Source organism: Ovis canadensis, chromosome 25 (genome assembly GCF_042477335.2).
Source record: "Ovis canadensis isolate MfBH-ARS-UI-01 breed Bighorn chromosome 25, ARS-UI_OviCan_v2, whole genome shotgun sequence".
Lineage (NCBI taxonomy): Eukaryota > Metazoa > Chordata > Mammalia > Artiodactyla > Bovidae > Ovis > Ovis canadensis.
This window is the reverse complement of record NC_091269.1, coordinates 25,799,860-25,815,747: the sequence shown is the minus strand read 5'-3', so window position 1 is coordinate 25,815,747 and position 15,888 is coordinate 25,799,860. Positions and strand designations below refer to the sequence as shown.

General features: G+C 38.8%; 1 protein-coding gene across 6 annotated transcripts in view; it reads left to right on the top strand.

Moving 5' to 3' along the window:
- The window catches only part of ARID4B (AT-rich interaction domain 4B), a 140,085-nt gene that overhangs the window by 1,572 nt on the left and 122,625 nt on the right, over positions 1-15,888 (top strand). The gene's annotated exons all lie outside the window — the stretch shown is intronic.

The window sequence follows — 15,888 nt, the reverse complement described above, 5'->3', positions numbered from 1 at the left end:
TATCTCGCTGAGGATGATTTTTCCTTATAGAACCTCTCTCTTTGCGGGGAATGAGAGAAATAGCTGCGTGAATTTAAGTGTTTTAAAAGCAGGTCAAGTAATCTGATTCTAGAAACTGAACTGTATTGTGGTTCTATCGGTTACCCTGATGAAAGAACATCTCATTTATTGTGTGAACAGTATTGTCAATTTTTAACCGAAGACCTCCTTGCTTAGGAGAATTAAATATAATCTTAATTGAAAGATTTTTTGAAGAGAATGTTGGTGATCTTTACATAATTCAGAGACAGCAGTTAGTTGTTCCTTGTATTTCCGGGGATTTAGGATTATATGGTGTGTTTTCCTCTGCTGATCCATTAGGTCTATAAATTATCAGATGCTGTATTGCATTATGATAAAACCGATTGCCAGGTTCCTTTTAAATGTAAACATGTTAACTGAATGGAGGATATTGTCTAAAAGAGTATGGTTTGCTTAAATGGTTGAAGAAATTATAGTCATAAACTTAGTACAGGTTGTTTTTTCACTTTAGAGAATATGTGATTGAATGCTGCCATATTTTTTTAACCCACTTTAGGATGAAAAGCTTTAGATATCTGAAATGTTTAGATTCAACTACTGGAACTTAGAGACTAGCAGGTATTTTTCATCCATTACAAACTCAGAAGAGCTTGAAAAGAGTAGAGGGTTTTCACAGGGATAGAAAAGCAACAGTTAGTATGTTAAAATGTAAATTCCAACTACTTTTGACAGTCCTTTGAATTATTTAAAAATAATTTTTAATTCCAAGTTAAAATTTGGAGTACATGCTCATGGTAGAAAATGAAAGCTGTGACTACTTAAATATTTATCAGCTATACAAAGTAGTTAAATTCAGTCTTTTTTTAGGTTGTTTTGTTTTTGAGTTTGAGGTGCTATAAACTCCTACATGAAACAGTTTAAATCTGATGAATTACTATTTCACTTTCATGTAAATAAAAAAACAATCAGTGATGTTTCAGAAATGAATCCCTTTTGTTAATCATGCTAAAAATGCTAGCTCCGTCACCTTCTGTCTGACCTGTGTGAAACAGTGACAAGTAAATTTTTTAGAAAAAAATATCTTCTTTGGCATTGGACAGCAATTTCTATAGAAAAGTGTTGGGTTGAATGATTTAAGTTTATAGGGTGAATAATACAGGAGTTAGTTTGGAATGAATGTTGTAATCTGTCAAAGTTTCCAGTGGAGTGCCTGGCACATCTAGGGTACTATGCTAATTTTTGGTTAAAGGAAATGTAAGTTGAAGGTCTTTTAGATTTCCTTTTTCTCTCTTCCTTTCATTTTCTTTTTTTTTTTAAACCTTTTTGAAAAATGAAAGTACGTTGGAAACTTCAGCTTGAAAGTTTCATAGTATTAGGCAAATGCAATTTTTATTGTTATTTTAGAACTCATTTTAAAGATTCAGCATTTCTGTTATTACTGCTTTTAAACAAAAAGTTACTAGTAATGTTAAAAAGAAAGAATTGTTAAAATAATCTTCTAATTTTATACAAGAAGAACTTACGTTTTTATCAGTACAGTAAGTCCTCTCTTTGGGAATCTACTAGTAATCATAAGTGCTAAAAACTTAGCTTATTTCTTTCAACTTAAAAAGTTGAGAGGCTGCCCATGGTTGGTATTTGCTTTAACAAAATTGTAATTCAAAAAGTATGTAGTATTGATTATATTATACTTTAGATTTTCTCTTTTGTGTGTTCCCAGTCTCTATTGTAGATTTAGGCCAATTGTCAGATCTACCAAAGAAATTCGTACTTTGTAGCAAACTTTTAAGTTCATATTACTTGTCTTCCTAGTCACAGTAAAGTTTATTAAGTGACAGCGTATTGAGGGGACTGAAAAAGTGTGTAGGAATACACTTTTTTGGTGGTTGCTTTAGAGTCCCAAGGCAAGGAAAAATATACATATCATTTTAAATGTTGTATGTTTTAGAAGCGATTTTCCTGTAGTACTGCCTTTAAGAATTTATTTAAATAAATAAAGCCCCTTTACCATATCTCGTGGTCCTGCTCGGTGTGTTTTTGAGAAATATGGCTATAACGTAAAAACGGTTTTGTGCTTTAACATAGATCATGACGTTGGCATTATGTCGGGTTTACTTTTCATACTTACGATAAACCTTTCAATGTCATTGATAGCACATTGTGAGGAAATGATAGATTATTGAAGTCTGTAAATAATTCTAAGAATTATGTCAGTTACATTTTGTGCTTTTTTCTAAATTCCTTTTTTTTTTTTGCTTTTATATCATGCATGTTATTAACATTTCTCATTACACTGCAGTAAATTTTCAAGTGGATATGGAATAGAGTAGACACTTCAGAATCTTTAGGGGATAAGTGATTCAGATGGTTGTGCTTAGGATCTGGGGAGATGGGCTTTTTCAGATGTACCGTTCACTCCTCAGTAATCACTGTCTGAGACCACATAAAAATAATGGATTGATTGCACATGCCTATTGAAATATCCTTTGTTTGTGTGAGTGTTCTCAGCCCCTCTCTCCCCACTCCACCCTTCTCCTTTCCTTTCTCTCCCTCCCTCTTTCCCTTCTACCTTTCCTTCCTCTGTTTTTTTTTCCTTCCTTCCTCTCATCACTTGTCCTTCTTTTCTCTCTCCCCATTTTATAAATCTTTCACTTAACAACAACCCCTTCCATGTGTCAGGGAGTGTAACATGAAGGTAAATAACATCAGTCCTGTTCTCAAGGAGCTCATAATTTAGTTGAAGACAGAAAAATAAAACAAATGGTACATATTGAATTATACAAATATTTTTTGCTGCGTAGTATTTGTGATTAGTGCAATGGGAGGACAGAAGAGGACATCTAAAGCAGAGAGCCACGGAAAGTTCTCTGGTAGACTTGGCATCTAAGCTGAAAGTTAAAGCTTTCGCTAGGTAAGAAGAGTAGAAAAGAGTGTTTCAGAGAGGGAACAAACATACTGGAAAATAAAGGAAAAAAGCAGGATGATGTATCTGGAAACTGTAAGTAGTTCAGTGTGGCTGAGGTTGACATACAGTGTGATGCATTGGGGGTGGGAATAGGAGGGCAGTGTCGGGAGATGAAAATAAGTCAGAGCCGAAAAAGTTGTGCAAAGCTACATGGACCCACTACATGTAAGGATACTGGGCTTATGCTAGAGAGAGATCACTTTGGTAGTATTGTAGTGAAGTATCTAAAGGGAAATCTGAATGGAAAATCTGGAAATTCCAGGTGATAAGTCCAAGTGAGAAGTGAATAAGGAGCTGACTCATGGGAGACTTAGTTCCAGGTGATAAATCAAAGTAAGAAGTGAATAAGGAGCTAATTCCATGGGAGTAGAACCAGAGGGAATAGATCTGAAATATCCAGGAAGTAAAATTGAGGACTAGCAACTCACCCTCGGGTAGAAGGAAGATGGAGGTTTCTGTCTTGAAGTATGAGATAGATGTTATTTTATTTTGAACTATGCTGTGACTGGAGTAAACATGAATAAGGTTTTGAGTATTCAAGGGACCTGTAGGGGGTCCGCATCCAAGTGGACTTAACTAATTAAGATATAAGAGTAAGGGAACAGGTAGAATGAAGAAAAATCGGAGGCTTGGTTAATCCAGTGTGAATGTTAACCTCATAGTTAATATTTATGGTATTTCAGGGTAGTTGGACCCATAATATGGCAAATGTATTTTGTGCTATAAACTTGTGATCTTTTTGATGAATAATTTTGAAAAACACTGACTTGTTTCCTGTCCACATTTCTAATCCGTTGCTTATTGTAATTTTTAAAAATGTGGTAGATATTTCACAGAAGAATGTGTTTTTGCTAGCTTGCCTTGTAAATTCAGTCACGAAGAGATACCGCATGCCTTATTTGTACTAGATGCGACTGTAGGTATTGAGGACACAGCAGTAAACAAAATGAGAATTCTTAACCCTTGTGGGCTTCACAGTTGACGCTCAGCCTGCACTTGTGCATGGGTTTTTGGTAAATATAGGGATAGTGATAGTGAAGTCGCTCAGTCGTGTCCGACTCTTTGCGACCCTGTAGCCCACCAAGCTCCTCCGTCCATGGGATTCTCCAGGCAAGAATACTGGAGTGGGTTGCCATTTCCTTCTCCAGGAGATCTTCCCATCCCAGGGTTCAAATCCAGGTCTCCAGCATTGTAGGCGGACGCTTTACCATCTGAGCCACCGGGGAAGTAAATACAGGTATATGTAGTGTAAATGTATTTCCTCTTTCTTATGATCTTAATAATATTTTCTTTTCTCTGGCTTACTTTATTGTAAGAATACAGTGTAAAATACATATACAAAATATGTTTATCGACTTTGTATGTTATTGGTAAGGCTTTTGGTTAACATTGAACTATTAGTGGTTAAATGTGGGGGGAGTCTGAAGTTATACATTGATTTTCCATTGCATGGGGAGAGTAGGGCCCCTAATCTTTGTGTTGTTCAAGGGTCGACTGTATTAGGGTGGATAGACACTAAACCAAAAGAAGAAAGTGGTAAGTTCTATGAAGGGAGATGAAGCAGAATCAGGATAAAAGGGTAGAGTGACCGAGAGTGTGACTTTAGGTTAGATGTTTGATCTTGAAATGTTTAAGGAGCAGGAAGGTGTCCTTTAGGGCTGAAGCGGGAGGAGATGAGGCTTGAGAGCTCACAAGGGCCAGAGCAAAGTAGGGCCATGTAGGTCATGGTAAGGACTTAAAGTCTGAGTGTGCTGGGAAGTCACTGATAAGTCTCAAGCCAGAGAATGAAGTGACTGAGAAGGGGTCAGCTGCGGGGGAGTCGGGTGGAAGCAGGGAGGCGAGCTGCAAGTCAGTTTGGTGAGGGGTGGAGGTAGACCAGGTGTGGGAAATGGTTGTATTGAAGGTGGGGATATAGGAGTGTAGTGAATTGAGTATGAGGTTTCTGCTTACTGCTGTTTATAGATGACTAACCCTCCCATCCCCAGTCCCTTTAAAAAAATCTTTCTGCTGTGATTTGTTGGTGGATAGATTTCTTGGAACTGAGTACAGCCAAGAAGCCGTTCCCAACTCTTTGTTGCTGTTCAGTTGCTCAGTTGTGTCCTGCTCTTTGCACCCCTATGACTGGAGCACCAGGCTTCCCTATCCTTCACTGTCTCCCAGAGTTTGCTGAAACTCGTGTCCATCGAGTCGGCGATGCCATCCAGCTGTCTCCTCCTCTGTCAGCTGTTCTCTTCCTGCCCTCAGTCTTCCTCAGCATCAGGTCTTCTCCAGTGATTGGGCTCTGCACCAGGTGGCCAGAGTATTGACGCTCCCAACTCTCAGCCTTCCATTGTTAGTGGGCAGTGAACATTGAACTGAGCAGTCCCTCCTGTTATTTTGTTTTGCCTTTGAATTTTAGGGAATGAGGTAAAATTCACCCCTTTAAAAGGTATTTATTTATAAATTTTGTTATGCCAGGTCTCAGTTGCAGCATTGCAGGGTCTTCAGTTGTGGCGTGCGATATCTAGTCCTGGACCAGGGATTGAACCCAGGCCCCCTGCTCTGGTAATGCAGAGTCTTAACCCCTGGACCACCAGGGAAGTCCCGCAGTTCATCCTTTTAAAGTACACAATTCAGTACTTTCCACAGGCTGTTTCCGTCACTGCTGTCTAACTCTGGAGCATTTTCATCTTCCCCAGAGAGGCCTGTTGTCCACTAGTAGTCACTCTTTGTTCTCCCTTCCCTCTACCCTTCCTCTGGCAATCACTAATCTACTTCCTGTCTCTAAGGTTAATTTGCCTGTTCTTGACATTTTCTAGCAATGGAATCATATAATACGTGACCTTTTGTGTCTGACTTCTTTCACCTATCATAATATTCTCAGGATTCATTCATTCTGAGGCCTATGTCAATATTTCATTCCTTTTAATTGCTGAATAATATTCCATTTCCTTGGATATACCACATTTTGTTGGTTCATTTATTTCTACTTTTGCCTATTGTGAATAATGTTGCTGTTAACATTTGTTTCAGGCTTTAGTGTGAACATACATTTTCCATTTTGGGGGTTCTTAGGAGTGGACCTTACAGAGTAGTGATGCCACCTCTGGTAACCCTATTGAGAGCTGAGTGTTCCGTGTTGTAGAAAGTGACCACTGAAGAGTTGGCCACTCAACGTTTCACTCAACATTTATTGAATCCTTGCGTGCTAGTCTCCAATCTAGCCATTTAGGATATATCCAGTGAACAAAACAGGTAGAAAGTCCTGGCCCTGTGCATCTTACCTTTTAAGATGAGGTGAGGGGCAGACAAGTAAGAATAGACATAATAAATCAATTATCTAATTTGTTGGGTGGTCAGTAGTAGAGAAATAAAAGGGGAGCTTGGTAAGGAGGACAGGGAATATGAGGTGGATAGGTTGTAGCATGAAGTAAGGTGGTCAAGTAGGGTTTATCGAGAAGACGTTTGTGCAAATACTTGAGAAAAGGACGTAAGGGAGTTAGTCATGTGGCCTCCAAGGCAGCTGGACGTGTTCGGTGACCTGCACAGAGGCTAGGGTAGCTGGAGCGGATGAAGGAAGGGAGGAGATCAGAAGTGGACGGGGTCAGGCAGGCAAAGAGGACTGCACGACCGGGATGGAGCACATCAGAGCCGATCACCTGAAGGCCTTTTTAAGGATTTTAACTTTCACTCTGATAGAAATAGGGAGCAGTTGTGCGTTTTGAACAGAATGATGCTCTCATTACAGAGTGGCCGATTTTCCTTACGTTTTTAAAGGATCACTAACTGCTGTGTTAAAAACAGGCTGTGGGCAAGTCTACAAGATGGAAACCGACCAGTTAAAAAGCTGTAGTCACAAAGGATGGTGGCTGCCCAATGAGGGAGGTGTGGAATGGTCAGCTTCTAGGTGTGGTTTGAAGATAGAGCCGAAAAGAGTTCTTGTCAGGTTGAATGTAGAGGAAAGTCAAGGAGGGGACCAAGATGTTGTGGATGAATAACTGGAAAGCTGGGATTTTATGAGGAAATTAGGGCTGCCTAATTTTTGGAAATAAACATTTATATTGAATACATTCATAAAATATATTTTACATTTGTGAAAATTGCCAACTGGTGTATTGCTTGGTGAAATATGACTAAAAACTCAAAATATGGATATGCTATACAGTGGATCCTTGAATAACATGGGTTTGAACTGCTTGGGTCCACTTATACAAGAAGTGTTTTCAGCAGATACACAGTCACACTACACAATGCATGGGTAGCCGAATCCGAGAATGTGGGTCTGCAGATACAGAACGCAGACTGTAAAGTTACACCAGGATTTTCAGCTGTCCCTCCAGTCCCCCCGCCAGTGTTGCTTAAGAGTCAACTCGATTAGGTTTTTAGTTACAAGTATTTAAAAACATTGCAGCCTTTCATTTTGGATGAGTTGTTCAAACCAGGACTGGTGGCACCTTCATTTGGGTGTCACAGGACAAGGATGTTGCTGCATTCATGCAAAGCATGCACCAGTATTCTGTGTAAGATGACAGCCACAGTCCTCTGTGGGTCAGAAAGGGCCAAAATCTTTGCGATATTTAAATATTGCAGATTCTAGAAGGTGTGGATTTTGATAGGGCATATATTGCAAGTAGAATCACTTAAAATTTTTTATTGACACTTCAGTGCAGAGCTTTTTAGCTTGTAGCTTATTTTGAATACAGAAGACAAAAGAAAATACTGAAAAGTCTGTTTCTTTCAGAAAAAGAAAGAAAAAGGAAAGAAACTTTGGGGACTTGTTAATACCTAGTGGACATTAAATGAAACATGAGCTGTAAATAACAAGCTTTTGTTCCCAAGATGACTGAAATATTTTCATTTATTACTTTACATGAAAATAAGTCAGTGTATTTGTTACCTCTTAAACTGCTAATTAGTATGTTTAATTTTAAGAGAGAGCTTTTGTTATAAAAATTGAGGAGTGCAGGAAATCTTGATGTTCACATTTCCCATGGAAGATAATGTGTTTCTAGAAATCTGATAATTTTCATACTAAAATTGGAGACAGCATTCAAGTTTGGGGAGGAAAAGTGAGTTTAAAGAAGTATGTAAACAGTTTAGCAGAAGATAAAAGACAAATCTACTAGGGTCAGTTCACAGAGACAGAGAAGCCAACTTCCTCTTCACCTCACATACTAACAGTCATGTTTTAGGTTGGTTGATAGGACTAAGGGACAAAATAAAAGAGGCAGAAAAGAAAGTTTTAAAACAACACTTGGCTTATTCTGAGGATAATATCTAACTGTGAATAACTAGATGTACTGAGCATTAGGACAGTTGAAGATAAAGATACAATTCTATATTACTCTGCCTGGTGTATCTTTCCAGCTTAACATTGGTGCTGGCAGTCTGGTGGTAGAGAGGTTGATTCTTTGGGGTGATTATTATCATTTGAAGGAAGAAAATCTTTACAGAAAGTAATGGATCACTTTTAAGTTATAAATTTAGCTATCACTTGAGAGAATAATTATTTGTACATATTCTTTTACTATTGAAATGTGTCAGAAAACAGTCTGTATGGGACAGTGAGATAGATACTTTATGTAGACTTTTCTTATTTAAGCCATTTTTTCCCCTAATTTATAGATGGGTTTTTGGCAGTGTGACTTAACTATAGGATATTTAAAGTCCTATGTCAAGGTTTTGACGAACAGTGGACTGCTGTCTCCTAATTTGATAATCTTGCAGGGCATACTTGCTTAGAAGAATGTCATTGGTAACTGTTTAGTAAGTTTCACGTAAAGTCACACTAATTTCTATCATTTTCTTTAATAACAGAAATGAACATTATAAATCATCAAATCTTAGACCAAATGGCATTTAAAGAAAAGACTTACCTTATACTGATAGTGAAAGTTATACTTGAAAATGACTATAAAAACCATCTTTTTTTAGTTAAAAGTGCCCAGTAAATAGTGTAGCTTAGTGATTAAGAGCATATGGCTTGGAAAGAGAGAGGTCTTGTTCCCAGGGCTGTCTTTCTGTGTTCTGGCTGTTGAAGTTTGGGGAAAGTTGTTTATTTTTGAAGTGAAAGTAAACATCAGATTCATTTTCTTGCAAAGTGGGATAGTAATATTGATAGTTACCTGACAAGGTTGTGTAAGTATTAAATGAAATAACATTTAACTTAAACTGTACATGTTCTGAGTAGTCAGTACGTGGTAGCTGCATTATTCTGGTAAAAGCTGTCACTTCTTTTATAAATGGGTAGAGTGAGGATTCTTTCATTGAGACTGCTTGGGATTAAATTGGGACTCTCACGCTTGCCAAGTTGTGGGCAGTTTTCTTTAACTTTCTAGGAAGGCTGGTGTCCTTGTCTTATGAGGAATGGTGGTAGCGCTTACCTCATGGGGTTGTTAGGGGTGACTAAGTGTAATGACACGATCTACTCCATAAATTGAAGCTATTATTGTTAATTCATGGAAAGAATGTGTAAATGCTTATGAGTTGAAATGCTTTGGGGGTGATATAGTGACTCTAGTCTCTTTTAACTTAAAGTTTGATTTGGAAGTTGGGGGAAGAAGTTACAGTTTTGTGATTAAGATTGAAGCCTGTTATTACTGTCTTTGTGAAATCCTTAAAAAGACTGTTCAAGGGAAGGTGAAAACCAGATTTCTTTATTCTAAGAACTCTGCCCCCATTCAGACCTTTATTTATTCTAGCCCTTCCTGATGCAGAATCTTCTCTTAGTAAATACTTGCCCTTTCTTCTAATTTGCTGCTGGCTTGTCTAGATGGGATTCTTTGAAGGGAAAAGTAAATTTTACTTCCAAGCCTAGAGGTTTTGTGTTGGATTAGGTGAGCCACTGGAGATGTTCATTTTCTAAGCGAGCATCCACATCCAGCCTTGCTTATATAGGGAAAAGTCCTTTTTCTTCTCATGGTCTGATCTGATCTCTGTTCGGATGTGGCGGTTAGTCACCTGAAGCTGCTCTGGCGCGGCGCGCTGTGGGGGTGGGGTGTACGAGGCCTGGGGCCCTGCCAAGCCTGAGTCTGTCTCTACCCCAGAGACTAAAAGGAAAACTGAACAGGCTCAATGACAAAGAGCTACTATTGCTCCCAGAGTTTAAATGAGGCAGCTTGGCTTATACCTATTCGGAAGCTTTAAAAAATTTTAGCTTTTTATATTTCCAGTTTTATCTTGCTGAGTGTATCTCATCCAAGGCCCCATTTCTTTTTTTTTTTTTTTAACCTGAATATCCTTGTTGAAAGTTGTTCAGTGATTTCTTTTTTTCTTGTCTGGGCCCCTTGGCTTGTGGCATCTTAGTTCCCGGTCCTAGGATTGAACCCAGGCCTCCTGCAGTGAAAACGCAGAGTCCTAACCACTTGACTGCCAGGGCAGCCCTATGTTCAATGATGGTTTTAAAAAGTTGTTCAGTGTCAGAGGGCTTCACACTTAGTAAGTCACCTAATTTTGCTTTGCCTCAATTTGGAAAAATACTTTTCTAAACTAATGTGTCCTGTTCCTAGCAAGATTAAATATATTTTTTTAGTATAAAAGCAATTGCAGTTTGCTGTAGATGTTAAAAAATTACAGAAAGATAATGTATACAGTGAATAGTAAAAGTCATTACCTTCTTCCTGTTGGTAGCTTGATTTAAAAGTTTGGAGTATGTTCTTCCATAACTTTTTCCTTGCACGTATAAACCTATATATTTTTTGATATGTTTGATTTTATAAAAATGGGCTTATCCTTTGCATATTGTTTGTGGCTGTTTTTACATCTTTCTATATCAATTTATAAAAGATAGATATCATTCTTTTTTGATGCCCTCAGAAAGATTTTATTTGCATTCAGTATGCTATTTTCTCTACTACCAAATGATTTACTTAGGGCAATGCCATGTTTCTTTAGCTTTACGTTAATGGCAGATAAGTATAGGCCGTGCTCAGTGGTGTTCAGCACTCAGTAGACATTCAGTGCACGCGTGCTCAGTTGCTCAGTTATGTCCAACTCTTTGTGACCCCATGGACTGCAGCCTGCCAGTCTCCTCTGCCCAAGGGGCTTTCGAGGCAGCAGTACTGGAGTGGCTTGCCATTTCCTCCTCCAGAGGGTCTTCCTGATTCAGGGACTGAACCTGCATCTCTTGCATTGACAGATGGATTCTTTAATGTTGAGCCACCTGGGAAGCCCAGGTATTCAGTTCAGTTCAGTTCAGTCGCTCAGTCGTGCCCGACTCTTTGCGACCCCATGATTCGCAGCACGCCAGGCCTCCCTGTCCATCACCATCACCATCTCCCGGAGTTCACTCAGACTCACATCCATCAAGTCCGTGATGCCATCCAGCCATCTCATCCTCTGTTGTCCCCTTCTCCTGCCCCCAGTCCCTCCCAGCATCAGAGTCTTTTCCAATGAGTCAACTCTTCGCATGAGGTGGCCAAAGTACTGGAGTTTCAGCTTTAGCATCATTCCTTCCAAAGAAATCCCAGGGCTGATCTCCTTCAGAATGGACCGGTTGGATCTCCTTGCAGTCCAAGGGACTCTCAAGAGTCTTCTCCAACACCACAGTTCAAAAGCATCAGTTCTTCGGTGCTCAGCCTTCTTCACAGTCCAACTCTCACATCCATACCTGACCACAGGAAAAACCATAGCCTTGACTAGACAGACCTTAGTCGGCAAAGTAATGTCTCTGCTTTTGAATATGCTATCTAGGTTGGTCATAACTTTTCTTCCAAGGATTTCATGGCTGCAATCACCATCTGCAGGGATTTTGGAGCCCCCAAAAATAAAGTCTGACACTGTTTCCGCTGTTTCCCCATCTATTTCCCATGAAGTGATGGGACCAGATGCCATCCATGATCTTTGTTTTCTGAATGTTGAGCTTTAAGCCAACTTTTTCGCTCTCCTCTTTCAGTGGGTATTACTAATTTATTTGAATATCTAGTACTACTAGGTGGTGAATAGACCCAGTCCTCTGTAGCATTTATGATAGTCTCTCATAACTCTATAGATTATTATTACAGCTGCTGTTAGTGAAATCTGATTGCATGAGATTGCTCTTAAAAGGTAAGCTGTGGGAGGTAGTGCGGGAACATCCCGTGCTATATGCCTGTTTGTGAAGAAGCTAATGTTGTTCTTGGGATCTCTAGTAGCGTTTATTAGAAAGGTTACTTTGGGACAGACCACTCTAGGTAATGACCCCAGCAGATGCTTAGTCAGAACATGTGGTTTGTAAAGTATTTTTTTTAAGCACTGTAGTTAGGTTTTTAAATGGTGCATTACATTTGTAAAATTTCATAATCATTAGTTATTTCTTATAACGTCCCTTTGAGGCAGGTCAGCAGCATTTTTCCTTTTTTATGGTTGAAGAAGCAGATGCGAAGATGTTGAGTGATTTGCCCACGGGCACACTAAAGTTATGGCCGAATCTGTTCTTCTGTTAGTAAACGGAACCATGCTGCTTTCTGCTAGTTATGCGTGAGTTAGAAAGGTGTTATCATCTCGTGACCTTTCGATGGGCTTATGGAATAGCAGGTATAGCTTAGAAACCATTTACCTACTTTCATTGAAAGGAACCGTTTTAAAGCTAAAACTTATTTGCATTGTGATAGTAAATATTTTAGGGAAATTTATCCTATTCTCTTAAATGTAGACGAAATTATATGAAAATATATTAAAATGAACTACAGTGGACTTAGTTTTTCTGGGAGAACCTATTCTAGCTTGAAATTGTAAGTAAGAGGAAAATAGTACAAGGCTTGAAGATATTTTAAAGTAGGAGAAAAAAAAATAAAGTAGGAGAAAAATGAATTGTCAGGGTATATTTTCATGAGTAATTTGAATTGAAACACTATGGCTTGTAGAGTCAGAAGAGAATTTTAAAGATCGTTTGGACCTGTGGATTTAGACCCGGACTCTCCTGCCGTGTAACAGCATGGAAGGTTATCTAGGCTAAAAAAGTGTCCTACACTTTCCGTACTCATGCCCACCCAGAAAAAGTATCTGAAATTTTGGTAACATTCCTTAAGCTATAAGTTTACTTGTCTGAAACATCCTCTATTTACTTGTTAGGACTTGATTCTATTGTTCTGTAAATTGCTGGTATATTTTTTAAATATATTTTAAAATTCAGGATTAATTCCTGTGTACCTTTTTTTTTTTTTAAGATGTCAAGAAGCTATTATGTAAGAGTATACAACTTGAATTTTGAAGCACTGAACAGGACAGAGGAAACACAACACTGCTAAATTTTACTGCTACTACCTGTGTTGTTCACAAACTTTAGCAAATTCCTGCAGAATGGTGACAGATTTAGACTGTATTTGTTTCATATTGCTGCTATAACAAGTTGCCAAATATTTAGTGGCTTAAAACAACACAGAGTTATTATTTTATAGTTCTGTATGTCAGAAATCTGAACTGGGTCTCAGTGAACTGAATTCCTTCCGTGGTCTCTCGGGGAGAATGTTCCTTGCTTTTTCAAGCCTCTGGAGGCTGTACACATACTGTTGGTTGTGTTCACTCCTCTGTCTTCAAAGCCAGCAGCTTAGTATCTTCAAATCTCTCTGGCTTTGACACTGCTTCTACCTCCCTCTTTCACTTATATTAGGGCCCTTGTGATCTCATTGGGCCCATTCAGATAATCCAGGATAATCTTCCCATTTCAATGTCAGTTGGTTAGTAACCTTAATTCTGTCTGCAACCTTAATTCCCTCTTGCTATTTAACAGCAGTTTCACAGATTCAGGGAATTAGGATACAGACATTTTGGGGGAGGCCATTATTCTGCCTACTACAGACTCCTTAGTTCAGCAGGATTTATTTAACCTTTTAGGCTGTTCCATAAAATGAGATTAATATTTACTGTTTGCTACAAAGGAATTTTATGGAAATGGAAATTATATGCCATTGCAGACAGACCATGCATAGAATACACTCAGAAATATTAACTGATGCTTTCTGGTTGGTCTTATGTATTAGGTAGATGCTTAACTTGTGGATAGGTCGTCTCCACAGTAAGCAGTGAGTGGGTTTGGTAAACTCCAGTCTGAAAACCTGGAGTTAACACTTGGCCTCTGGAAGCAGAACAGGATGTCAGTGACTCACAGGCTTTCCAGAGAATGAGCCTTCTCTACTGTTGTTTACTTTTCATTTGACTCTTATAAAGGCAGGCTTTTGTCTTAGAATTCAGCTTTTCCAGACCTTTGCTTGTTGAGGATAGTGTTAATTTATAGCATAGAGTTGAAAAAATAGGTGAATGCTTAACTATAATTTGTTTTATGCTTTGAATCTGTTTTAGTCTGAAAGATACAACACATTTTTTAAAGCAGTATGCTTTTCTACTTCCTTTTTCAAAGAAAGTTATGACAATAATTAATGGAGAGGCCTTGAGTAATTGTTTTAAATCTCAACTCCTGATGATTGATTGTTTAGTATGTGCCAACTTCATATTCTTTTTTGAAGTTAAACTTGGAGAATTGCTGTGTTTAGTGTTGTCATTTCCTAAATTTTCTTTTAGTCTTTCAGCTCTCAAAACTGTGGTGCTGTGAGGCAGGATTCACAGACTGGAGTAGTAGATAGTGGAAATGGCTTTTAGAAAACCATTTTCTAAAGTCAAAGGGAATTTTAAGGGTAGATATGTCATCTGTTATTTCTGTTTCCAGGTTAAAATTTGAGTTACATTTCTCTAGGGGCTCCCCTGGTAGTTCAGTTGGTAAAGAATCCTCCTGCAGTGCAGGAGATCCCGGTGCGGTTCCTGGGTTGGGAACATCCCCTGAAGAAGGGACAGGCTACCCACTCCAGTATTCTTGGGCTCCCTGGTGGCTCAGCTGGTAAAGAATCCGTCTGCAGTGTGGGCGACCTGGGTTCGATCCCTGGGTTCGGAAGACCCCCTGGAGGAGAGCATGGCAGCCCACTCCGGTATTCTTGCCTGGAGAATCGCTATGGACAGAGGTGCCTAGTGGGCTACGATCCATGGGTTTGCAAAGAGTTGGACACGACTGAGCGACTAACCACACAGCACAGCTCTAAAATAAACATAACAAAACATTCCTGTGTGATTATTCGCTAGGTTATCTTGTAGATATAGATGGAAAGAGAAATCCACTGACTGTCTTACTGCAAATATGTTTCAAGTAAGAAATTGAAATTTTCTCAGTTCTGTGGTAGGAATACGTTGGTTTTTCTCTGCATTGCATTATCACGTATTTCTTTGCACATAGCTGCTGACTGAGTATGATTTAAGTTAGAATGTTTCTGAAGATTGAGTTGTAACCAGTCATTTGGCTCTTCTAGCATTAGTGGATCCTCTGATTCTGCCCTTCTGTCCTTTTCTTCTAGTTATCCTCTACATAGTTCTAGCAGTGCCCTTATCACACTTGAATGACAGGCAGTAAATCCTGGACAATTATTTTCATACATGCATCAGTACAAAATAAGTTGCACAAAGTTCTGTCTGCCCTGAGTTGTAAATTTATTCTCTCAAAGTTTCTATTTTACATATATCAACTATTTCTGTTATATATATATATCAAATAGTGTTTTGTAAAATGTAGATAAATGAATGATTTGAGTTTGGTAGCACATGGTACCGTATTCAAATTATCTAACTTTAAAAAAATTAAATGTCAGCACGTCATTTTAATGAAGGTGATAAATTCAAGCACCACCCTTCATTCCCAGATGTCATTACAGGCGTATTAGAAGCACACAAGCGTGTGTTTCAGGATGTGCTGTTGCACGCCTCGCCACCCTTGTGACGGAGCAGTAGTGGAATGGAGTCGTCAGGGTTGAATTCGGCGCTGCCCCTTGACTAGTCGCAGGACCTTTGGCAGTTATGTAAAATGGGGAGAATAATATTTGTTCCAGACACATTGTACATTTAAGAACTGTGAGGGACTCTGAAGACTTCTGCTGGTCCTAAAAGAAGCCTTACACTCCTTTGCA